Source organism: Mesoplodon bidens (genome assembly GCF_964165515.1).
Source record: "Mesoplodon bidens genome assembly, chromosome: 10".
Lineage (NCBI taxonomy): Eukaryota > Metazoa > Chordata > Mammalia > Artiodactyla > Ziphiidae > Mesoplodon > Mesoplodon bidens.
The window spans coordinates 29,205,253-29,232,409 of NC_138172.1; the positions used below are offsets into that span (position 1 = coordinate 29,205,253).

Consider the following 27,157-nt stretch of genomic DNA (forward strand, 5'->3'; position numbering starts at 1 on the left):
CTTATTTTTCAAATTCTCATAACCTGAAAGGCTAAACGAGAAAGAACCTAAAATGAAGATCATTTCCATATATTTGAATGTTGAGTTGCTCATCTGTTGGGGAAAGTGGGAATCCCTTTAGTTCATCTCACTTTCGGTCACAGTGACTGGACTACCCATTCTCTTTACCCAGGTCGAATGAGAACCTCCCATGGTAACTTTAGGAGAACACCACCAAATGCAACATTTGGAATTCTCTTCTTGTAGCTTCAGATGACTGTATCTTCTGTATTTTCTTCACATGAGTATCTTACTTTTTTTCCTCTACCTTAGATTAATAGTAATGTTTTTCATTAATATTAACAGAATTTATGGATTCATATAAAAGGCAGTTTAGAGACCAACACACTGGCCAGCGCCATCCTACTGCTTGTCCCTACTCCACCCACATGCCCTGGATGACTATTTCACACTCTCTTCTCTCCTGAGACCTCCAGTGGCTCCTCCTTGCTTCTCATGTTATGTGGACGACCTTACTTGCTGTTTTACTGAGAAAAGCTCAGACAGGAAGAAACCTCCCCAGCTGCCACCCGCCTATCTGCAACTGACCACGTGTTCTGTTACAGAGGATGAATTGTTCTTTTCCCACCCATGGCCTTTGTCGTGCCCTGGACCCCATCCCCTCTTGTTCCTGCAATTATCTGCTCTCTCTTGTATCATCCCGGTTCTCCTCTCTTAGATAATTCCCTGCAGTGTTAAAAAATGGTGTAATATCTTCAAATTTAATAAGAAAGAAAAAAAAAAGAAAACCTGCTTAACGCCTTCTGGCTATCACACATTTCTCTGATCCCCATTGACATCAGAGAATATCAGAAGAATTGTCTACACATGTTCTCTTCATCAGTCTTTCAACTCCACTACTTCTCAAAACATTGTCTGAGTCACTGCAAGCCCCTTCTTTGCCAAATCCATTGCTCTACGCCCAGTTCTGTTCTCACTTGATCCATCAACAACACATGACCATTTGATCACTTCTTTTTTTTCAAAATACTTTTTTTCAGCTGGCTTTGGGGATACCACCTCTCCTGGTTTTTCCTTCTACCTTACTGGCCACTCCTTTTCAGCTTCTTTCACAGGCTCCTCCTCCTCCTTTGACCTGTCCACCTATAATGCCTCACATTCCATCCTTAGAACTGGTCTCTTCTCCCTCTCTTCACTCCCTAGATGGTCTCATTCAGGCTCATGGCATGTACTGTACAAATCCCTGTCTCCAGCCAAACTCAGAAGCCCCCTTCTCTCAACTCCAGACTTTGATTGTTTGTATATCCAATGCCTACACATCCCCACTTGGATATCTGAAAGGCTTCTCAAACATAAATACTTCCACCCTGGTTCAGGTCAACAGCATCTCTGTCCTAGACTTTAGTTGAAGTGTGTTCCTTCTTTCTATCCTTGCCACCTTATTTGCAACACAGCAGCTAGAAGGATCCTTTTAAAACTAAGTCATTTCCTGTTACTACTCTGCTCAAACTCCTAATGGCTTCTTTTACTAAAATAGAAGCCAAAAATTCTAGATGAAGCTAGTGGGCTTGTCCTGTCTGTCTCCCTGACTGGAGAGGCTACCAGCCGTCCTCCCCTCTTCTGCTCCAGCCACACTGGCCTTTCACTGTTGTTCAATTCCTGCCTCAGCCTCTGGTACTTCCTCTCCTGGGTCATGCTTCCCCTGGGTATCATCACTGCTTGTTTCATCTCTTCCTTTAGTTTTCTGCTCAAATATCACCTTTTCAGAAAGGAAATATTCTCTCTCATATATAAATCTCCCACTCTGTCCTCCTTAGCTTTTTTTTAATGAGCATGTAAGAGATGGTTGATTTGTTTATTTCCTGACTGTCCTCTAGAGTGTAAGCTCAGAGAGAGCAAGTATTTTGATTTGGTCTTTGCTTTAACCCTAGTCTCTAAAATAGTGTCTCCCGAGTACTATGCACACAATAAACATTAATTAAATAAATGAAAAATTGAATGAGAAATATAAACTTAATATTTAAGCAAGAGCTCTTGGTAACTGGCCTGAAGTCAAGTATCGGTGACCATAAATTCTATTTTGTTCTCTGAACTCTCACATCCATGATTTTGGCATTTTATCTCTTTGGTCAATTTATGTTATTGGTTTTCCTAAGGAAGTAAAGAGGTGTATGATTTCTTGCTGACGTTCTTGGGTTTGTGACCCTTAACATCACAGACACAAAGCATCAGCAGAACAGGATGTTAGTCAAGGATCACAGTAACTGAATTTTTCTAAATCAAAACTTGTCTTTCCCTGTATCAGTAAGGAACCCAGCAGGAAACAGATGGCATACGCAAACTGGGTAATTTGACTAGAGTTTAATAAAGGTATCAGTTTCAAATCACAAGGCCCTAAGTGCAGTGCCTTGAGGCTAGTAGCAGCCTTTTCTGGTTCTACCCAAGGACTGAAGGCGAAAAGAGAGGGAAGGTACATGGGGAGGGAAGGCCACTGGGTCCCTGTGGGAGAGCTGTAGGAGAGGCCACCGGATAGAGACCACCTGATAGGACCAGCAGCCTTGGTTGAGGGAGACAACCAGCCCATGATAAACCCCGGGGGCTGGGCTGATGGGGAGCTGAGGGAGTAAATCTCCCAGCTTCTCCCTCCTACCTTCCTCTAATCTCTGGCTGGGGCTTCCCACTGGCTGAACACAACTGGAAGTCAGAAGGCAAGGGAACCCTTGGCTGCAATCCATATAAGCCAGCCTCTGAGGTAGACAACAGGATAGGAAGGGTTGAAGGGAAGATCTGGAGGGCGAATGGCAGGCATCCAGCAGAACATCCAAGTGCTATCTTTCCAGCTACAGCCTCGTCTCCCACTTCCACACTAGTCCCCTTCTCACGCACATATCAGCTAAAATAAAACCATCCATCTGTTCACAGTGGTCCCTAGTTTAAGACCAAATCATTCAACAGCTTTCCATTGAGCTTAGAATAAAATCCAGGCTCACTCCAGTGATGTATGAGACCCATGATGGTCTGACTGGCTCCCACCCACCTCTCCCCCTCTGCTCACAGTACCCAGCCCACCCTGGCTTGCTGCACCTACTTGCAGTGGTCTGCTTTTGATTCCCAGAATAAACTAAGCTCATTGTCTTCACTGGCTCTTTGTATACTCCTAACCCTCTGGTTGGAACACCCTTTCTTGCCTCAACCCATTACATGGTTGACTTCCTCTCCCGCTTCAGAACTTATCATTTGAACATCATCACCTCAGGGAGGCCCTTCCTGTCCTCCCTGTCTAAAGGATGTCCTCCATTTATTCTCTGTCAGAGCACCCTAGTATTTGCTTCACAGCATTTATTGCAAACCATAAATGGCTCCTTCCTCTCTGTCCCCTTTGCTTTGTTTAGTCTGATTCTAAAGCAAAGCAAGTTTTTTGCAGGCGTGGGCCCTCTCTGTCTTCTCTGTCACTCTGTCATCCTCAGAACCTAGGACAATTTCTGACCCAGGTAGTTTCTCAATAAATATTTGGCAATTGAGTGAACAAACATTCCATTCAATGAAAATATCTTTCCATTTATGCAGTTTTTTAAGAAAGGTTACCTTTGAGCTTATCTTGAGTGTATTTGAATTTCTATCTCTCTAGTATCTGGGGAATCTTAAATATATTAAGCACTTGATAAATGTTTGAGTAAAGCACATTTACTAGCAGCCCGGCTGATTTTCTATAGCTTGGCAGATTGTTTTTTATGGTTGGTCTATTATGTCTTTAACAAAATTAAGCTAAAAAAAGGAACAATACCCTATCCCCAATCTGTAGTTTCACAGCATAACTAATTGAGTGCTGATGACTGTCTTGGTGACTTTTTGGAAGCTGGTGTTATATAGTGACTAGACTTGAGCTTTATTTTATTTTGTATTTATTTATTTGGTTGCACCAGGTCTTAGTTGTGGCAGATGGGCTCCTTAGTTGCAGCTCGCCGGCACCTTAGCTGTGGCATGTGAACTCTTAGCTGCGGCATGCATGTGGGATCTAGTTCGCTGACCAGGGCTCGAACCCCAGCCCCCTGTATTGGGAGCGTGGAGTTTTAACCACTGCGCCACAAGGGAAGTCCCTAGGCTTGAGCCTTAGAGCCAAAAAGACCTGGCCGAACTCCAGTTAGGCCACTAACTGGCTGGGAAAGACTGTGAACAAGTTACCTAGCCTTTCTGAGCCTGTTTCCATTATCTGTAGATGCAAGGGTAATGTGGTCTAATTCCTAGAGTTGTTCTAGGACTACAGGTGATAGCAGAAATCTTTCTCTTTTCTTTGGGCCCATCACCACATTCCCTTCTATAAAAACAGGCACAAATCCTCCCTCTTCTCTCCTTAGGCTGCTGCTTCATCAATACCCTCTCCCCAATCCATGTTTTATTAGTCTTTGGATCTCATGTCCATATTCTGGTTACTGGGAATCTTGCTAGAAGGCTTTCCTGTCCACACTTTTCTTTATGAACTTGAATTCGCTTTCTGGTGGAAGCAGCCTGGAGCTCAGTTGTGCCTGTGACAGTTACAGACCCATCAGGCTTTCTAGCTAGCATCATATTTGCCAGACAAATGCAGACAGCACTTCCATGCAGCGAAGCACTTTGTTAATACTTTGAGCCTCTAAGGGACAATTTGAGTTGGAAACAAAAGGCATTGAAACCTTGTACAATACTCACCCCATTACACAAGGAAAACCAAATAAGTTGATGTGACAAAAAGGTATGGGTCTGCTTTTGATCAAAGAAGCCCAAGCCACAGGGCACTCTACTCTGCAGAGAGACAAGAGGCATGGAAGTTTCATCTTTTGTTTATTTCTTTTTACTTAAGTTTAACTAATATGCTGTGAATACATTTTTTGTGTCAGGCATTTTTCTTTACTCTGTTAGATGAATTTAGAACTATTAAGGTTATAAAGTAAAAATAGTTAGGTGCATGTAAGATCTGACTGAAGAACAGGATCCTTTGCTGACAGTTGGGGAATATATTGGTACTATATAGGCAATCTTGCAAAATTAAATTTCTAATGCATGAAATGGTTGTCTGGAATCTGGTTCCTTAAAATACTCAGATCAGTTCCATTAAAACCTATATAGTGAGCACTCCTGATATGTGCTGAATGAAAGAGGTAAGGGTATAGTCCCTGCCCTCCAGTGCCTTACCATCAGGCTCAGTGTTCCTGAACTTTTTTTTACCAATGTCCTTCTTTTTAAAATATAAATATATCAGGCCCTTCTTACATTATTTGAAACTTAAGCTAAAGTTGAAGACAACTAGATAAAGCCCTGCTTTATTTTCAAGTTACATGTTACATAAATTTGTCTATGTCTTTCTAACTGGTGATCTAAGACACATGTACATCACACCTCTTTACACATGTGTCATTCATTGTTAAGCTTCATATGTTTGATAGAGACCAGAGGTTGCAAATTAGTGGGCCCAGTGCAGATCACAGAGTTGTTGTCCTCTTAACTTTCTTAATTGAGCCAACATTTACAATTGGGATATTTCACATAAAATGCAGAGTTTTGGCTTCTCTTAAAACATTGGAAGATCTGGTGGCCGCGGGCCTGCATTCCCATATGGCAGCAATGGGTGGGGCTGACTGGCTTCTGCCCCTTCAGGCGGGGTATGTGCTCTCTGGTTGCCGTGTCTTCACTGCTCAGCAGTGAATGCATATGTCTGAAAATTGGCTTGCAGCAAACAAATTAACCCCCCTGGCTCTTGGAAGCTGCGTTTGTAAGCTCTGGTAGAGTCTAGCGAGGGGAGTTTGAAGGATTTTCGTTTATCAAGTAGATGGACCTTAAGATACTGGTAGGATTTATACGGTTGAAGAAGAGTGTGTGGGGGAGGGTGGGGGGAGGGTGGGGGGGAGGTCATTCCAGGCAGAAGGCTAACTTTGATGCTGAATTTCACTGGTGGGTAGTGATGGTTTCTTTAATAATATTTAAATTGCTTAAGGATGCAAATGACTTACTTTTTTCTTACACTTGAGAGCAGATTTACGGTTAAGATTCTGACTCCCTTGCATTCTAATATGCTTTCTTGAGAGAAAGGGACAAGGGGAGAAGGTATAGTAGTAAGAGCTAGGAATGGGACAGAGCTGAGGTTGCAGCAATGGGCGACTGTCAGGTTTATGAATTCATCAATTGGAAGTGTGTGTGGGGGGATGTGTGTGGTGTTGGTGTATGGTATATGATGCTTGTGTATGTGTGTATGGTGTGTGTGCATATGTGTGTGGTGTATGTGATGTGTGTATGTGTGTGTAGAAGGGACTGATGTTCAGAACAACAGTACCACTGCAGGAAGCATTCAGATTTGTGAAGGAAAATGAGGCTGAGAAAAAATGTCATTCATTGCCCATCTCTCAAAAAGATACTAAAAGTGCCTCTTCACAGTAGCTGAGCCAATACTTCACAAAGGCAACTGGGCCTATTAGAAGAACAAGATACGGTGGTTTGACCAAAGTACCTTTAAGAGTGGATGTTTTGTCACCAAAGATGCTCATCAGTATCCTGCAGTATTTTCCAAGCCAGACTCTCTTAATACGTGGGATTCCCCTGTAGCATCACACTTAGATGATGTCTCTAAAAAGCCACTTTTAGTATAAAATTGTACCTAAGTAGTAACATGTTTATATTTGAGGACTTGTTTCTATTTTTCAGGGTAATCAGCGTTTGGCTGTCAGGCAGAGGGCTGAGGAAGGGGGTAGGGTGGAGGTTAGGTTTGTTCTGTTTTGTTTTGACGTTGTTGGAGAATTTCAAATGGAGAAATTTTATTTTCCTGGCAAGGCCAGATCCCTTATACAGTTTGATGTTTCCTTGGTCTTCAGAAGGCCCACCATAAGGGTTTATTTGTGTTAAATTGAAAACAGATCTCTTTCTAAAGGAAAGGCCCTTTTATTGATCCTGACCTTTTCCTTTTGCAGGTGAAGGCTTGTTGAGTTGCCTTTTAAACAACCAGAAACCACTGTGTTTCTTTTTCTTGTAATCTTTTATTTATCCTGTTCAGAGGCCTTACTTGCTTAAAAATAAATTTCCTATGGAAATCATAAAACAGCTCTACTCAGCCAAGAGTTAAGATTATAGAACACTTAACAAATCACATATGTGGCTTTTGAGGGGAAGGTTAACACCGAATCTCCTCACCCCCTGCCCAGCCCCACCTTCCCCTCTTCAACTTGTTTTTCCTCTATTGTTTCCTTCTGGGCCTTGTGAGGTCCCACAAGAGGTGCTTTAGACTTTGTTTCATCTAGTAGCGCCCTGAGAAAACTTTAAGCACTGAATTGGGATTATATTAGCTGGAAGAGTCAAGAAATTAATTTCCTTAGGAGAAGAATGGCATGTCTGGCCAAACAGAATATTGCTTAATGTAATAGAACTCCCAAATGAAATTGGGGAGTGGATCTTTCCCTTACCTGGGGGATGTGAGATTATTGAATTCCAGATTCCCGTATAAATTATCATCCGAACAAGTGGGTCCACCCCCTACTATGCCAGCCTTTCCTTTCTGGTCCCTGTGCACGGGAGTGTTTCTGTCACCCACCAGAGGGCCGCACGTTTTCAGCCACCTCTAAATCAGGGAATAAAAGAATTAATGGATCGGAACTTAATCCATAACTCCCTAACTCTGCAGCTTTATTTTTTTAATAGTTCAGAAACTCCTTATTTTTCTTTTTAGCCTACATTTCCTCTGTGGTTAAGGAGAGGTTTGCCAGCCTTTGGCTCTGCCTCATAAAAACTCTTTAAAGGACAATGCTAGGTTGTGTGACTGCCTGTAATTCACCCCATATAACATTCCGGAACCGCCTCAGAGTTCGTGTCTGACTTTGTTCTAATATAAAGAACCCTAGGGTCAACCACACAACTATTTCCAGATGGATTAAGTTGTGCATTCTTGAAGACCTACGAGACCAATGTATATTGCTTCTCTTAGAGCTGTCACAAGTAATATTATTGGGAGCATGACAGATGCCTAATGGGATACACAGAGATCTCTATTTTGAAATTTCTAAAGTGACATAGTAGGGTTTCTTATTTTTCAGAATAACTAAATTAAGTGTCTGTCTTTCTGAATTAAACTCTCTGTGGGCTCTGTTTTGTCACCTTTTGCCCTCTTCTGGGTGATAGAATTGGGAGATAAATCAGTAACTGATTTCTCAGAGAGTTAAGTTTTGAGAAATATATTTTGTAGGTCACATGTGCCTTACACAAAACTTTCTAACAGCAACAGGCACAAATGGGATTTTGAAGCACCATCATTTGCTGTCAAGAGGTGAAAGCTCCAAGAGTGGGACTTATCAAAGCGTAGGTGTGAATAGTTTGCAAGGTCAAAGGCAAAAAATTAGCCGCTGCTGAGAACTCGGAATGGGAATCGCACTGGTCACCACTCAGATGTCCTTTTCAATCAGAGGGGGGCTCACCAGCACCTACTGAACCCAGGCTCCTTCTGGTTTTCACTTTTTATCCACAGCCTCCCACTAGGGGCACAAAAGCCTCAGTTTAGTATATGTACTTCCTATGAGAAACCCAGTGCATGGTTGAGTCCCTTCTTTCCAGGATTTCACATTTATCTGTCGGAAAACAAATATAAATACAAAACCAAAACATGCTGTAGGATTTGTGTAATTTCTTCCTGAAGTATACATTTTCTTTTTGAAGGGAAATATTCATTGCTCAAAGTATTTTTTCCCCCAAAATGAGAAAGTTCCCCCCCCCAATTATTGTTATGTGCCTTTGGGATAAACTAAAGAAGAGAGTAAGACTCACCTGAAAATTAGATAGTTGTATATATTTGATATTTAAATTGTGTAAATATCATTCCAAATATCCTACTATGCATGTATATAGAAATATAGAAAATTTTATATGTATAATATTCCACACACAGTTTTGTAAGCTAGTTTTTCTTTTTTTAACCTAATATGTTTTTAACCTAATATGTTTTTAACCTTCTATGTTGATAAATATCTACATCATCGTTTTAAAAGACTGCATAGTAATCCATTTTATAGGTAAAGCACAATTATTTAGCCAATGCCCTGTTGATGGACATTAAGATTGTTTCTGGGTTTTCAGTATTGCAAAGAACAATAGAACAAACATCCTCATACATACATCTTCATGGACTTGACAAGTTGTTTCTTTGAGATATAATCCTAGAAGTTAAATTGTATGAAAATATAATTAAAAATTTTATGGGAGTTGCTCCTCTGTCTTTCAAAAAGGTACTAATTTCTACTCACCCCATCTGCATATGAGAGTCTTCAATTCCTTTTAACATCACTAACGCTGGATAGTGTAAATCTTCTTAATCTTTGTCAACCTGAAAGATACAAAGAAATGGTTCATTGTGATTTTTGTTTGAATTTCTTTGATTAATAATGAGGTTGAACATTTCCCCATTATTGTCCATTTCTATTTCTACTTTTGGGAGTTAGCCATTCATATCTTTTCCCTGTTTTTCTGTTAGGCTTTTTGCCTTTCTCTTATTGCTTATAATAGCTTTCTGTAAATTCTGGATACATGTGATTCTTATGCAGCATCTGGACAGGAGCTTGTCAAGAAAATATTGGAGAAGAATACAGCATTAAAATGAAAGAATTTACTACTGTGTAACTCAGGGTAGCCGTCTAACCTGTCTGTCCCTCAGTTTCCTCTTGTCTAAAACTAGAAAATTCATTCATTTCTCAGATTTCTTCACTTGTAGTAAAGTTAATACTTGTTAAAGTGAAGCATTTTACCCATGTAACGTCCACAGGGAACGCTTTGGAGTCTTCTATCGTTTTAATCACTGTCTTTTTACCCGGTTGGTGAGGGAGAGATTTCCACCCTAGGGATATGGGGATGGCCAAACCCACAACCTCCAACACTGGACAGGGGAGATTGACAGCAGTTTATCAGTCACATATGCTCACAGCCTAGGGGAAGAGGGTGCTGCACACCACACAAAGTCCCAAGATGCTTGCACTTGGGAACAGAGTGAAAAACCAGGGGCTGTGAGAGGCAGTATCAAGGGGGTGGGTGACCCTTGGTTCCTGCAAGAAGATGTAATTGGCTTATTCGAATCATTCCAGAGGCTGACAGGAAACTGAACCCCATTATTCAGGGTTAACAGGAACTGTGCCTGGTCCGCATGATAAGGAGAGCTGCTTGGCTAGGGGACTTTAATCCCCAGGAGCAGAATGGGAAGAGGAACTTGTGGTTGGGCCATTGGAGGCCATCCTGATTTTCCCCAGATGTCAAGGCAGCATATAATATTGAGGTTCAATTTTAGGCCTTATATCACGGCTCTCACTGAGAGGTGGGTCTCTAAACTCAGTGGCCTCTTCTCAGTCCTCATTGCCCTTGCCTGAGTTCATCCTGTCCACTCCTGAAAATTCTTCCCCTCCAGTGGCCTCCATACCACGGCCCTGTTCAGGGAGGCAGCATGACATGAGTGAGATGCTCCCCAAGTCAGATAAACATAGTTTTGAACCCACCTATGTCACTAACCAGTTGTATGGCCTTGAGCAAGATACATTACTCCTCAGCCTAAGTGTTTATAAGATAAAGATAGTACAGACCTCATCGAATAACATATAAAAAGTTTCTGGCATAGTGCCTGGTTCATATTGGGCATTTAGATCTTATTCTTTAACACCTTTTACTTGTTAATCTTCATATTCCTGCCATCTAAATGTGTGTGTTAACTAAGATTTGTTGCACACTTTCCAACCCCCTTTTTCTATTCCTCAGCCCTTGAAGACATAGGCACATTTTCTATTGCTTCCATTTGCACCTTAAGGCAAATGGGCCCCAAGTTGCATTTCTTACGGTGGTCGTTCTCTGGTCCCACATTTCCAACTGTTTCCTGAAGATTTTCCCTGCAGTGTCTTTTTTCAGCATGTTAAAGTTTCTTCTCAAACCAGTACCTTCTATGGTACTTCTTCTTTTGGCTGACTTCCTCATTAGTGTCCCTGTCATTTTGGCTTAATACTCTTAAGTCTCTTTTAGTTTCTTTCTCTTTCAGACCCACAGTAACTCAGCTCTCAGTGGCTGTTTCTTCTCTCACAGGATGGCTTGCATCCATCCTTTCTACTCCATTCCCAGAGATCAGTGCCTTTAAAGAGTTTCACTAGGCTCTGAGTTCCTTCCTTCTCTGCAAACCCCCCTTTTGTCTCCCAGTCCAGCCTGTGTCCCACTGCTTAATAAATCTTTCAAAGACTCACCTCCAATCATGTTTCCTCTACTCTAAAGCTACCAGTGGTTCCTTGGTGGCCATAAACTGATGCAAGATCCTTAGCCTGGCATGCAGGGTCCCTGACAATCTAGTTACTCACTCTCTAGCGTTGGTGTCCTCGGTATTCCTACATACCATCGGCTTGATCTTTCTTTTTAGTCCCCAGGATATGCATGGCTCCAAAGTGCCTTTATCTATGTTTTCCCTTTTCCATGGGTTACTCACCTTCCGATATATTCTCAGTGTTTTGTGTTCAGAATTCAAATCCCGGCTTTGCTGGTTACTAGCTTTGTAACTTTGAAAAATCATTTAACCTCTCTGAACCTTGTGTTCCTCATTTGTTAATGGGGATAATAGTATCATGTTACAGGGATATTTATGAAAAGAACTAACAGTGCTTGTGTTATAAACATGGAATTGTTCTTCCTGCTGTTGCACTCATCACCCCAGCCAAAAGTAATCTTTGCTTCCTCTGAATACCTACTTTGTTACACAAGAGGCACTTGTTTTATATGCCTTGTGCTGTGTTGTATTTCAAAAGGTTGTATCTTTATTAATTACACTGAAAGTTCCTTGATGTTAGTCATCAAGTATTGCATATCTTTATTCATTCATCAGAGATTTAGTGGGCACTTTGTGTCTCATGGGGTGCTAGGGCCTGGGGATGCAAGAATGACAAAGACTTAGTCCCTGCTATCAAAAAGCTTCCTACCATCTAATTACCATTGAATGCTACCTAGACTAGGTTGAGATAAACCCATTGAGAGCCCAGAGTAGGGGCACCTGACTCACCTTGGAATTCTGGACAGCATTCTGAGGAAGTGACATCCAAACAGAGACAGGCATTGGCCAGGTGCAGGTGGGGAGGCTCAGTGCAGCTGGATGAATGAGGGAGAGCTTTCAGTGCAGAAAGAAATATGTTTATAAATAAAGAGGGGAAGCAGAACAAAATGTTCTGTGAATTGCAGAACAGAATGGCTGTGGTCTTGGTTTTGAAGGAGAAGTAGCAAGAGGTAAAACTAGGAAGGTAAGCCAAGGCCGGATCATGAAGGATTTTTCAATTATGTCTACCATTAATAGTGCCCAGTACAGTGCCTGCATCTGGTAGATTCAATAAATGTGTTTCTAGCCTTTATAAAGAGCAGATGCACATGATTTAGTCTCAGCATTTCCTGTCAAGGAAACCTAGTTTGGCAAGAGAGCAAAGTTTCAAAATTGCTGAAATCCGTTACTTGTATTTCTTAGAAACTGTGAAAGAGAGCTATATATCTAATCCAGGCCATGTTTATAAACAAACTGTCAAACGACAAAACTAAAATGATTTAGTAATGAGTTTGATGTCCTTTATTCAAGGGAAAACAATTCATGGATTGGGGGATTACAGTGCAGAGCAGTGGAACACCCTTCCTGAGGGATTTTGGGCAAGGGCGAGTTTTACCGATGATTGGAAACAGTGACGCGGAAATGGCATGATGGGCTAGAAGGTCAGTGATTTCTTTGTAAGGAGAGCAGGTCCTGTTTTCTAGGGTGAGGTGAGCTCTCTAAAGCTGAGTTGGAGGAAGGTGTGTGTGTGTGTGTGTGTGCGTGTGTGTGTGTGTGTGTGTGTGCGTGCGTGCGTGCGTGTGCGCGCGCTTCCCTTAACAGGTGTTTCCTATAAGTGTGGGCTGACCTAGCTTTAGATTTATGATATGGGCTGGGCCACTGGGGCAGCCTCCATTTTGTGGGGTTTGATATATGAATTAGCTTTATCAAAACAAACAGACCAACAAACAAACAACCCTACTGCTCCTATCCACTTTCATATGTTTTACTACACTGATGTCTGTTATTTCCTAAAAGTAAAACCAAGCAGATATCCTCTCTCCTCCACCAGATGATACACTTTTTTCCTTCCACTCCCTCAGTACTTTGTCACACAGCCAGACTTGACCTCTCTCTAACCTTCCTCTCCATTTTTCTCTCCCTCTCTTCACCGTCACCAAAGTCTAGAGAAACTGGATTGGTGGACACTGAGCCCTCCTCAGGTGACCACAGTTTAATAAGGATTGTCCAAACAAATGTAAGGAGTGAGTGAACCATTCTGTGAAAGAACTAGAAGCTACTGCTGAGAAACCCGAAGCCCTGTGTGTGGTGAGTTGGGTCTACCTTAGAAACTCATCCTTCCATTTTCAAAAGAAATTTTCTCATTCAGGATTCTGTTTCCCACCTCCCCCCTTCGTCCATTATTTCTCCCAAACCATGAATCATAAACTTCAAGAAAGCATTGTGAATAACTTATATTCTTTTACTACGCATTGCCTAACTCCCTTTGGGGAAAATGAAGAGAAACAGTCTTTTGCTGCTTATTCTCCCGTGGACTGAGACCATGTCAGCTGCAGGCGATAGCAAGGATTTATGACCACAGAAGCTGTCATTACGGAACAGTTGATTGACCCATAGCTTTGATTAACCAAAATATTAAAAAAACAAATCAGGAACAGTGCTAATGACACTAGAATGGAAATTCAGCATTTTACTGACTTCCACTGAGACCTGCTTGTTATCATCTTTCTTTCCAGCGCTCAGTGATGTTTTCTTCCCTGCCTATTTAATTGGTTTTCCTGTGGAGTCTTTCTCAGAATTTGTAAATTCAAATACAGAGCTATGATGGCTCAGAGCGCATAGTGGTACCCTGCTGCTGGGGATAAGGGAGTCTAGATGTGCGCAGGTCCTATTTGGTTTGGTCCTTCTTAATGTCTTGGGAATTCCCCAGTGGTTCAGTGGTTAGGACTTGGTGCTTGCACTGCCTGGGCCCTGGTTCAATCCCTGGTTGGGGAACTAAGATCCTGCAAGCCGTGCGGTGTGGCCAAAAAAAAAAAAAAAATCTTTACTCAGCTTCACAGCACCAGGAAGTATATTAATAGTTAGTACCTGTATTGGGCCATTGAGATGCATCTGGCACATTGGGTTGGTCTCAAAGTATTGTTAGAATATGTCACCTCTACTCCATCACCTCCAGCACCATACCATCCAAATTCTAGACTAACTGGCCTACCTGAACTCACTCTGCCTCCCCTCTACCCAAATCCATTTTTTTTTCAAAGCATAAATATGGTCATATCAACTACTACCACTGCATCCTGCTTAAAATCCCCAAAATGGCTTCCCATTGCTCAAAATTCTTGATGTGGACCATAAAGCCTTGCATGGTCACCATTAATACTCTTCTTCATCACTCTGTCCCTTGTGGATTCTCCACTCCAATCAGGCTGGCCTTTATTCAGTCCCTATATTCACTCTACTCAGTTTCATTACAGGGCCTTTGCTTATCTGGTACCTACAGCCTATAAATCTCAGCTCAAGTGTTATTTCTTGTGGGACACTTTCTTTGCCTCTGTTATACCCCCTTAACTGGACTCCTTCTATGTAATAGGTCGTTCTGGTACCAGATACCTCTCCTTGGGCACCTTTCAGAAGGTCAGTTTTATATTGGCAAGGTCTTTTGATTATCTGCCTCCCCTGGATTCCTTGAGGGCAAGGCCTGTCTTTGTTTTGACTCACGTTTATATCTTCAGCACCTAACAAACTGCCTGGCTCTTAGGAGGCAGTCAATAAATAGGTATTAGATGATTGGGTAAACAAATAAAATTGAGTGTATGTTTAATCAGAAAATAGGTCTTACCTTGTCTTTGAAGGATAGTTGACAAGAAATCCAAATGAATCCCTATTGGAATGGCTGAGAGTGAAAATGTCTTTAGATGCGGGAAGGCTAGAAACAGCCTGTAGCAGCCAACTAAATCCGTTTCATTCTGTTTAAAATGAGGGGACACCATTGACGATAATAGTTTTGGGTGGATGTAGGAACAATCTCTGTGCGGTTGCTGGAAGATTGTTCCAGTTTGTTATAGTGTTCACAACTATGGAGCATGTATTTTTCTCTCCTATTTCTTTGTTTTTAAGGGACTTGTCATGCATTTCCTATTAGAATGAAGTTGTGGATACTTATTAGAAGGTTGTATACAAATGAGCCTCTGTAGTTTCACTGATCCATCCCAGTTAGTTCCCCTGCTTGTCTTTATCCCATCTTCCTAGGAAACGTGAAATATCTCACTTGGGAGGAGGGATGCAATTTTTGGGCATATAGTATTTTTTTCTGAACATTACTTCTTATTTGCAAAGGAGAGAAGTAAACAGTTTAAACAGGGAAAATGCATATTATGGGTCTGTAGGCTGACTAGGAAGGCAAGAGAGGAGAATTTTGCTAGGCATTGAAGCAGTGGCTTTCCTGGTCTCAGGTCAGAACATCTGTCTGTGTCCCAGGGCAGATTTGGTTTAAGACCAAAACAAGTAGCTCCCCTTACATGGTTCTGACCCCTGTGGCGAAGAAAAGGAACTAAGCTAGTCCAACTGCAACCGCTGAGGAAGTCATTGTTCTCTCCAACCTTCTGGGAGCCCCAAATAATTAGCTGTGCATAGAGCAAGTTGGAATCAGAATTCCCCTCCAGGGTTTTCTGTGTCCAGCCAAACAAAGCAAGCTGAGCCGAGAGACAAATAAACCCAGGGACAGAGGGTGGATGCCAGTCCTCCTTTCCCTCCCTGCATTTCAGTTCTGGTCCTCTAGGTCTGTGTCCTCAGCTTCCTTGTCTCTCATGTCCCCCGGGGCCCCTCATCTCGTGGAGGCTGAGCACGCCCTACTCTCTTGATTAGAGAGACCAGTGAGCCCGTCTCAGGCGGAAGGCTGGTGCTGTGTTTTGGGACTTGTGAGGGCTTTGGAGGAGCAGGTTGGCCTGTGGAGAGAGATCTCACTTCCTCTCAGATTTTCTGATGTTTTCAAAAAGAGCCAGAAATCTGGACTTTCGTGTGAAGTCACCCAATTTTAAAATGTTTGCTACATGTTTTGTTTTGTTTATAAACAATGTGCAGGCCAGTACGCGCGCGCGTGCGCGCGCGCGCACACACACACACACACCCCATACGCTTCATAAAAGGGCAGATTGTATCTGTCCTGTTTGCTCCTGTGTCCCTAAGACCAACCACAGTGCTTGCCACATAATAGAAGCTTGGTGGCGCTTGACTAACATTTATAGGAGACTCAGACTTGCTGATAGTTCCTTGGTAGTAGTAATAATAATAATAAACAATAATGGTATCAACTGCTTCTTATTGAGCACATATTAAGTCCTTTCCATAAAATTCAATCTGCACCCTGACCTTAGAAGCTGCATGTTTTTATTATTCCCATTTTTGAAATAGAGACAGAAGCTCAGGACCTAAAAAAGGTGACCGAAGCTGGTAGCTCAGCTAAATGGGTGGATTCTGATTCTGGATGCATGGCCTCCAAAGCCAGTGTTTGTAATCTTAAGGCTCCAGTGCCTCGAACTTTGCTCGGCGGGTGCTGGCTGGAGGGAGCCAGGATGAACCCTCTAAGAGTTAGCCCTTCCAAACAGGAGACACCAAGCCTGGTGTCTCATCTGTCTCCCAGTTTAGCCTCCAGGGCAGACATCTGAAGGGGTGGATGTGGTAGGTGGCAACCCTCTTTTACTTCCGTGTAGCATTTTTTCTTCCCTCTAGCTCTGAGCTATGGAATGGTTCCTAGTTCCCCACCACGACCTCTTTATGGGGAATTATTCTGCAGGGGACTTTGATAAGTCCTGGCTGTCATGGTATCCTATTGTTTGACACCCTGAAGTGATACAAAACAGTCTATAATCAGGCATTTTTTCTCAGACTCAGGGGCACTCTGAGCTGAGGTTTACAGAGTCATTGTTTGGCTTCCTTAACCAAAAGCCAGAGTGGTGACTCATCATCAGCTTAGGATACAATTAAACCCATGGCTCCTATAAGCATAACACTGTGTTATAGCCTGCTGGTCACAAAACACATTTTTCTTGTGGTGCATATACTTTATTATAGGTAGTGAAGTATTAAAGCATTAGTCTATGAGAGACACAAAAGCCTGACTAATTTAACGAAGTGGGGTAGCTCTCCACAACAGCTGCCATTTGATGGACTTACGTTAATGGTTTCAGCTACTGGGGGAACCTTTTAATCAGGAGAAATGGCAATGGAAATGAAGAATATAGGCCTTCAGAAAAACCTAATTACACGCTCATGTCCTGCTTTCTACATGGGCTCCTTCTCAATGTCCCTTTTGATTTTTTTTCAGGCTATCATCCTGGTTTGAAACCGTCTTTTCTTTGTTCTCTAATAGAGGAAGGTTTTGCAAACTGGGCTATTGGTTTTGAGAAGCCTAGAACAGCTTTTTAAGGAAATCCGTAGTAATCATCCTCATAGCTCCATTTGCTGAGACATCATCATTCAAGGATTTTGCACTCTTGCCCTCTGTGGGTCTTTTCCAAAACCTTGTGAGATGGGCATTCTTATCTGCAATTTTACAAATGAGAAACAGTCTCAGGGAAGCAAAGTGACTTGCCTAAAGACACACAGTAGCATGCCTGCCTACTGTTTCCAGTACTTTTGTACACCAGAATATCTTGGGAAGCTTTAAAACAAAATACCTTCTTGGGCCACAAGCTTGTGGCCTAATGTCTCAATCAGGGTGGGGCCTGAGAATCCATATTTTTAAAAAATTCCCCAGGTCACTGTGATGTATTGTTAAGACTTGGAAAAAATTGCCTTACATTACGCCATACATCATACCACATCTTTTGAGATAAAGTGCAGATTCAGTTTGGAAATTTCAATGTTTTTGTTCATTTGTTTGTTTGTTTCTGTTTCAAAACAGCCATCTCCACTTCTACCTTAGCGGGTATAGGAAAGGCTTCTCAAAGGAGGTAACATTTTGGCGAGGTCCTAATGCATGGATAAGAAGGGGAAAAGGAAAGGGCATGGAGACAAAGTGATCCACAGGTAGAAGTCACAGAGCTGCCACCAGATTGAAGTGCCTGGGGGCTGTTCCAGATCAGTACTCCTGGACAGATGGTGACAGATGTACCATATATGTTAACAGCTGAGTGCAAGTGGAGATGCTCATCTCATTGGCCAGTTTCCTCGACAGTCTGCTTCAGGGCATCCTTAGCTGCATGCTTCTGCCTGACCACTTTGCTGGAAGATGATCAGGCAAGGTGCTGACAGCTCAGATAGGGTTCCTGTCTACAAACGCCTTAAACTGAATTGCGATAGGATCAGGAATGACAGTGGATAGAAAATAACTTGATACTGTTCAGTAGGTGCTGAAGCAGAGGTTTGAGGTGAAATTAGGAACTCTTTTGCTACTTTGTGAGGTTGGCTATAAACCAGAAGTTTTCCCCCTAGAATGCTTCTACAAAAGCACATGGATTCTTGAGGAAGGAAGTTTGCTCACTTTCTATGAAAAAGTAAGTGTCTTTGATAGTTTAGGCCCAACGACTAGTCTTTTCCCACCAATTACAGGCTACCAAATTAATATGTCAACAGAGTTCCTTCTGGAATAATATTGTGTCAGGGAGGAGAAAACTTCTCCCTTTACCATTCTTGAGTTCTTATGACCAGACTAACAATAAAATTGACACAAGGCAGATAAACAGGAGAAAAACACATTTTAATTCACGTGCGTGGAGGTCTCATAGGAATGGGATTTAAGAAGTGGCCAAAGCAGGCCGCGTTTATACTTCTTAGACAATACATTTGTGAGGAATTGACAGGACAAAGAAACTCAGGTTTTGGGTGCTCAATTAGTGAAGAATCTAAACAGAGTTTGGGCTTGGAGTAGTGAATTAAAGAAGTAACAAGGCTTGTTTACATAGGCTTCTAGGCCTGAGTTCCGTCTCTGGGGATAAGGGTGCCGGTCCTTCCTTCTACCTCCAGATGCAGGGAGTGCACCTTTCACAGGGGAGACTTATTTCCTGCTTTCAGGGAGACGGACAGGAGGGTCAGAGTGTCCCTCTTGCATTAGCCATTTCTTAAGTAACTTTAATTCAAAATAATATTCCATTAAGTCACAGTTTGGCGTCGCCCCAATAATTGATGAGATGCTCCAGTCTTAACTGAAGTGGGGAGTGCAGTCAGTGCTTTTGTGATGGTAAATATGATGGGCAGGCCCCACAGTCAGGAGCCTTTGTGCTTTTGTTTGGAATCCTCTGTTTATTGCCCCAAGATAGATGAAGCACTTACATGTTACTCCTAGGAGGTGGCTGATGGATACTAAACTCATCAACATAACCCCAGATGGCCATTGTTAGTGCTGTTTCTGTTCCGTTTCTAGGGTACTGTGGGAATTGCCTTTAGTTCCATTTACTGTGACAGCTGGAGCCTGATAACAGCTAAAGAGGTAAAACAGATTTTATGCTGGAACTATTACAACAGAGGAAAAGAAACCTCAGTATAAACTGGGTTCAATTCCAAATGAAACATGGACAAGTGGGGATTTAGAGTCAAGGGGCAGAAGAGGGGTCAGTGGATGGGAACTTTTTAAGGAGAAAGGGTAATTCTTACTAAACTGACCTAAGGGTTCTTGCTGAAGGCCAGCCAAGGTGATCAAATACCAAGGGTGGGGGATGGGGAATGTGATCAGATATTGAGGGAGATTAAATATAAAGTGTTTTTTTCTTTCTTTGTTTGTTTGTTAAACTGATTTAGCAAAATTCTTGCTGCAGCTGGGCCACCAGACCCAGACAAGGTCAAGGCAAGGAGGGATTAGAGGAAGTTTAGTCAAGGAGAGAGGCTTTGTCAAACAAAAGCCTAGACTTCATTTCCTCAAAAGGTATTTTTTCTGGATAAGATCTGGTTTAAACAAACACTCATGGGGGACGGGAGGAAAGGGGAGTTTCAGTTTGGGAAGATGAAAAAAGTTCTGGAGATGAATGGTGTTGATGGTTGCACAGCACTGTACACTTCAAATGGTTAAAATGGTAAATTCTATGTTATGTGTATTTTAGCACAATAAAAAAAAGAACAGTCAGTCCATAATAAAATAGAGAGGTTACAATACCAACAGCAATGATAGTAGCTCTTGTTTCCTGAGGTTTTGCTTCATGGCAGGCATCATGCTAACCACTTTACAATGATTATCTCCCTTTCATAGAAAAGGACTTGAGGATTGGAGGGGTTAATGCATTGCCAAAGGTCACACAGCAAGTAAGTGGCAGTCTCATTCCCGAGCTCTTTGTCTTGGCTTATGCTCAGGCTAAACAACCTCCTGGGACAGTCCTTTTGGTCAGAGGCTCCCCTGCCTACCAATAAACAAACTGCAGCAAACAACTAAAATGCGTCCAAATGACCAAAAATTCACCTTATCAAATGACAGCATCTCTGATATATGTGCTAATCTTTTAACAGCAACGAGGTATGCTCTGACTTCTTGCCTGTCTAGTCACACAGAAGAGTATTCTCATACTTATTGGAAACATGGTTAGCTGAACATTGCCCTTCTCTTTGATGTAGGACTGTGAAAATGCCACTTTCACTTAGTCTGTGACCTCCTCAGGGGCAGAGGCAGTATTTTCCCATTCATCTTTCTACTTGGCGCATAATAGGTGCTCAATAAAATTTTTGTCAAAATGAACTACCAGTGATGTTGAAGATGTCAGTGTAAGTTTTCTTAAAAGTTAGAAGTTACTATATGGTTGTATGGTACATGAATTTATCTCCTGGAACCTGAATACGTTAGAGGTGATGCTCAACCAGGAGCAGTTTTGTCCCCGAGAGACATTTGGCAGTGTTTGGAGACTTATTTAGTTGTCATAACTGAGAGAGGGTATGTTACTCCCATCTAGTCCATAGAGGCAGGGATGCTAGAAACATCTGAAGGGTAGCAGAATATGCTGTACCAAATGTGCCACTCTCGAATAAGGATTATTTCCATCCAATTATTTTGAGAAACTGCAGACACAGGAGAAGCTCTGAAAACAGTAGAAGTTATGCTTTTGTAAGGGAATTTACATTAGAAAGGGGCCTGTACCTTTGTTCACCAAACATCTCCTCCTCTTACTTTCTTATGATTGCCTTCCCGCTACGAAGTCCCGAGACCCCTTTCCTTTCCTTAGCTCCCCGTATATAGTCGGCCCTCTGTATCCACGGGTTCTGCATCCACCAATATGGAGGGCCAACTATAAGGGACTTGAGCATCTGTGGATTTTGGTATCCGTGGGGGTCCTGGAACCAATCCCATGCAGATACCAAGGGACAAATGTATAAGCCTCCATCATCTGGCCTTTTGAATCTCATGTCTTTGTGGGGCTCCTGTAGGTATATATGTAATTAAATTAGTTTTTTTTTCCCTCTCCTGTTAATCTGTTCTATGTCAGTTTAATTCTTATACCAGCTACAGAACCTAGAACAGTAGAAGGGAATATTTTTTCTCCCCTACTCAAACCCCACAACAAAGAATTATCTGGCCCTAAATATCAGTGGTACTGAGGTTAGAAACTCGGCTTTAGGGGTTTTTATTCCCTTATTCATTCACTTCACAGGTATTTATTATCTGACTCCACCCTCTGATTGAAAGATGAGCAAGCCTGTTTGTCAGACATCACATAGCTAGGTGGTAGAGATCTAGGACTTAAACCAGTGTCTCAGGGAGTGTTCTTCACATGCATGAAGGTGGCCTCTTACAGCCTATTACTGATTAAAATGCCATCTCTGTGGTCACGGTGAACAAGTCTTGCCAAGACCGATAGGACTCTGAGCCTATGCCTGGTGCCTGGAGCTGATAGAAAGGGCAGTGATCTAAGACAGCTTGTTCAGGCTGCTGAAATCCCCCGGACTTGGGATCCATCCATGAGCACTAGCTGATTCTGCGGAGGCAGGGACCATTTCTTGGGCTTCCTGTGGATGCCACACTCCCTTGCTGGGCCAGTCTCTCTTTGCTGAACTGTAACACTATCTCACCACCCTGTTTTCACAGCACCCCTGGAAGCCATATTACAGACTTTGTTGAAAGAATTATTATGTTCACACAGCTCTGTATTTGCAGTAGGCTTAGGACTCTTTTCAGATTTAAGCACTGGCAGTCTTTAATGCGATCTGCTTTTCAATACACATCACATGCTCTCCCCCTCCCTCCCCCTCCCGCTCTGAGTCTGACTCCTTGCTGCCCTCTGATTGTGCACAGAGAACCTGTAGCTGAGTGTAACAGGTGGTAACTAATTCTCAGGATGGTAGAGTTGATGGATTTTAATCAGGTGAGTACAGTTTAATGCAAATACTCCTTTAGTTGAGGCTCATAAACTGGGCTACTCAATATTATGGTCCCAAATATTAGTTCAATGCTCATGGCTTACATAAATGACTCTCCTTTGGGGTTAGGTTAGGGGAAAATCAATAACAAGCAGCTGGAAATGCAGAAAGAAGCTGTGTACTTACACTCCATCATGAAGTACCCCTGCTACCACCCAGCACCACCTCACACTTATTTATTTATTTTTTTCCAGCTCACATTTTTCTTTTTCTTTTGTCACATTTAGGGCTTTACAGTGATATGAAAAGCCACCGTGGTTCCTCCATCCATTAAATGGGAAATGCATATGAACAAATAGAAGAATTGCACCACATAATACAGCTGAAATACAGTGTTATCATCATACCACTCTGAGCATTTCTCAGGATGGTTTATGCCCCAGCAGTTAATCGTTTGCTATTGTTGGTGTACCAACACAAAGCTATTAGCAGCACAGAATTCTCAGGCTTACTGTTTAGATTGTCTTCATGTAGGCTAGCCAGAATGTAGATATTTGTAAATGGGATTTGAACAGTGGCCTTTCTTCACAATATAAAATTCAGATAAATGTAACCGGTCACGGCCCAACTCTTGTTTATTAATTAAGGCTTCATAATATAGCACCATTTTTGGAAGCTGTGGCTTATGCACAGAGGAATACTAATTACATTCTGCATTTTCTGTAATAATGGGGCAGCCTTTTGGACAGTGCAGTTTATCCAGACAATGCGTCCAGCTTCTAATGCAGTTTATTAACAAGGAAGCTCTGAATATTTAATGGGAGACCAATACAGCTGTGAAAGGGTGGTGTAAATAATACTCCCAGCCAGGCTGGTGCAGTGACAATATGTTGCATGCTGTTAACCTCAAGAGGTCTCCAAGTAGCTTTCATGTGCACCTGCTAGCTATCTGTTGACCATTTCTTGATACAAAAGAAGCCAAGTAATCTGAGAAAATCTATTTGGTAATTTTGTTTTCCCATTCTCTTAACATTTGCTGAAGCTTTAAAAACAATAGATCTTTATACTTGTATAGATTTTTTTCTTAGTTTTTCCCAAGAATAGTCATTTTTGTAATTATCATCGTGGATTTCTTGTACTGTCCATGGTGAGAATCAGAAGAGACTACCATTTTTTTCCATTAAATTAAAAAAATTGAGATATAATTCCTGTACCATAGCATTAACTCTTTTAAAGTATACAGTTCACTGGTTTTAGTATATTCACCAAGTTGTGCAGCCATCACCACTTTCTAATTCCAGAACATTTTCATCACCCCACAAAGAAACCCTGTACCAATTAGCAGTCCCCACATATGTGTCACATAACTACCGAAGTTCCTCCCCAAGTCACAGTGCTGGGTGAGGTTTATTTCTTGTCAAACTCATTTTTAATATGGGCCGCAATGTCCTTCTCTATGTTATATTTCTCCAGCGCCTGAGTAGCACACTCCACCAAGTTCTGTTGCGTTTCCTCCAACGTGTCGACATTTTTGATTGCAGCATTTTGGTGTCACGAGGTTACAGAAGAACAGGTGCCAGCTGACTGCAGTGGTCTCCCGGTGGTGGGGCTGGCAAGGTTCAGACCCAGTGGGGAGCTGCCTGTGCTACTGTATATCTCTTTCTCTCTCTCTTTTTCTCTATTCTTGTGGGGGGCAGGAGGACATCAACTTTATTGATAGACACATGTATGTACAAAGTGTTTTATAGTGCATGACATACCCGTGGGTAAGACAGGTCGCTCGTTATCCAAGGAATAAAAAGAGCAATGTGAGAAGGCACCAAGGGCCCTGAGTCTGCCGTCCACCCTGCCACTGCCTCAGCCTTTCTCAAGGCATCTGTCTCTGTGGATTTGCCTCTTCTGGACATTTCATATAAATGCAATCAGACAATATGTAGTCTTCTGTGGTGGGCTTCTTTTACTTAGTGTAATGTTTTCAAGGTTCATCCATGTTGTAGCAAGTATCAGTACTTCATTTCTGTTTATTACTGAATAATATCCCATTTTATGGATATACAACTTTTTGTTTACCTTTTCATAAGTAGATGGACATTTAGGTTGTTTCCACTTTTTGGCTATTGTGAATAATGCTACTATGAACATTTGTATACAAATTTTTGTGTACACTTAATATATATATTTTTCCTCTGGAGTTGAATTGCTAGGTCATGTGATGACTCTATGTTTAACCTTTGAGGAATTGCCAGACTGTTTTCCAAAGCACCATTTTCCTTCCCATCGACAATATACTGTTGTGATGAGGTTTTAAATTTCTCCAGATCCTAGGAACTACTTGTTATTGTCTGTCTTTTTAATTATAGCCATCCAAGTAGGTGTGAAGTGGTGTCTCATTGTAGAGTTGATTTGCATTTCCCTATTGACTAATGATGTTGAAAGTCTTTTCATGTGCTTATTGGCCATTTGTATATCTTCTCTGTGGACTACCATTTTTTTTTAATCCCTAATTTATAAATGAGAAGACAGAGGCTTCCCTGGTGGTGCAGTGGTTGAGAGTCCGCCTGCTGATGCAGGGGACATGGATTCGTGCCCCGGTCCGGGAAGATCCCACATGCCGCTGAGCGGCTGGGCCCGTGAGCCATGGCTGCTGAGCTTGCGCGTCCGGAGCCTGTGCTCCGCAACGGGAGAGACCACAACAGTGAGAGGCCTGCGTACTGCAAAAAAAAAAAAAAAAAAAAGGACAAGGGTGCTGAGAGGAAATGAGAATTTATGAGGGTTGCTGCACGAGGTAATAGCCTGTCAGTACTGGAATATGTTTTCTAATACAGTGATGCAAAAGCTTAGAGGTTCAACACCCAATAATGAAATAAACTATAAGCTATTTGCATTTAGTTATGACTCTTTTATTTGCAAGTGACAGAAACTCAGCTTTACCTGTGGCTTAATGAAAGTAAGGGGTTATTGCCCTACCTATCTGAAAAGTTAAGAGCTACTTTGCCTTCAGGAATGGCTGGATTTAGCTGCTCAAAGATAGCATCAGAAATCTGTTTCTCTCATCTTTTAGTTCTGCTTCCATCAGGTTGGTATCATGCAGAGGCAGGGTCTCTTTTTGTGGTGGTTAGATGGCCACCAGAGGCTCAAAGTATATATCTTAGCAGCTCAGCATGCCAGCAGGATTTTGGTTTTTTTTTCAAACTTCTCTTTCTCAGTAGTTCCAGGCCAGATTTCAGGATCGAGTATCATTGGACTGACTTGAATGAATGAATAGCTCCCTGTATCATTCATCAAATGGAAAACACTGATTGGTCAGTGGCCCACTCTTGGTGGTAGGGTGTGAAATTAGCTCCATCCATGCCATCTGGCCTGAGAATTGGAAGGAGGAGGTTCCCCAGAGGAAAGGTAGGATGCTGACTCCAGTATAATGAGGAATGCATGCTGGGGCAAGCAAAACTCATAGATGTCTACTGTGCTACTCAGTCTTTTGCTTGCACCTTAATTTATCATTTACTGGTTTCTTATTGTCTGTGGTTTTGGCTTAAAAGGCACAGAGTCTCTGAAAATTAACTTTTGGTCTCTTAGGAGTGAAGGATTAATTAACCTATCCACATTTATTTTTTCTGGTATTGAGAGATCATTTGTTTTAATAAATGCTAATAAGTTTGCTTGTAGTTAAAGATAATTGGCTTTTCGTCATAATTCTTTTCTTTTTTTTTCGGCCATGCCATGTGTGATCTTAGTTCCCCAACCAGGGATAGAACCTGTGCCCCCCGCATTGAGAGCGTAGAGTCTTAACCACTGGACCGCCAGGGAGGTCCTTCATCATAATTCTTGATGCTGGTCATTTTGTGTCTGAGTTGTTAAAAGTGGTTTTGGTTCAGTGTTTGAGAAATGAAACAGCCCCTTGAATATAAATATAAATAAATATAGCCATTTATTTATTTAAACTAGCAATCCCTGTGAAGTCATTTACCCTTTATATATTTCAGTATGTTTTATAAGGCATAACAAAAGCAGTTCCATCACAGAGTAAATCTTTGTACAGGATTAAAATTTAACAGGTAAGGTAAACTGGCACAGCCATTAAAGTAGAAATATATTTTTCTTCTTTAGTTCTTACTAAACTCTTCAACTTTAGATACCTAACTTTCCCCATTCTAAGTTATCCAGCTTCTAAAATATAGAGAAGTTGAGAGGCAGCTGAAGTTACATATTATGTTTCCTCTTTTTTGACCCCTAAAATTTATGTGTATCTTATCCTTTTGTTAGTGTTTTCCACTCAAATACCAACTCCACCTAGAATACTGATCCATCTTAGAATGCTGTTAAAAAGGTTTCTAAAGTTGGATTCAGACTCGGCAGAAAAGAATGCTGTGATCAATTAATGATGTCTGTCACAAGCTCAGGACATGAAAGAGATGACACTTGTATCATATGTTTTCTCTCCATGCTACGTCTTGAAACTAAGTTCCAACTTGAACATTTGCCGGACTGGGACAGTTGCCTTGATGATTCAGCTTAATAGATGTCTTATTCTTTTATTGCCTGGATAAACTGTTTTGCTTTGCCTGTGCAGCTAAGTATTTGAATCCTCAAGAGTGCCTTAACTATGGAGAGTTGACTTAGACTTACTATTTTGATCCAAAAGTGTATTAGGTCTAAGAATATAAACTACTAGCCCAGCAAGATTAGGCAAATAGACTGTTTATTCACCCAAAGTATGCATGTAATGCTTGTGGGGTATATAATACTCTGCTAAGTCCTCAGGGGGTGTGAAGGTGGTAGGAGACAGGGTCCTCAGCTTTAGAGATTTGTAGTCTAGGTGGAATTAGAGAAGGAGCT

The 27,157-nt window shown here is 41.8% G+C and overlaps 1 protein-coding gene across 16 annotated transcripts in view; it reads left to right on the forward strand.

Annotated features, from left to right (window-relative positions):
* The window catches only part of FHIT (fragile histidine triad diadenosine triphosphatase), a 1,470,392-nt gene that overhangs the window by 475,117 nt on the left and 968,118 nt on the right, over nucleotides 1-27,157 (forward strand). Inside the window, exon 7 of one of the 16 annotated variants that reach the window (XM_081246021.1) lies at nucleotides 13,212-13,357. The exons of the other annotated variants lie outside the window; for them this stretch is intronic. The gene's annotated coding sequence lies outside the window, so the exon portion shown is untranslated. The remainder of the gene's footprint in view (nucleotides 1-13,211; nucleotides 13,358-27,157) is intronic. 16 annotated transcript variants of the gene reach the window in all.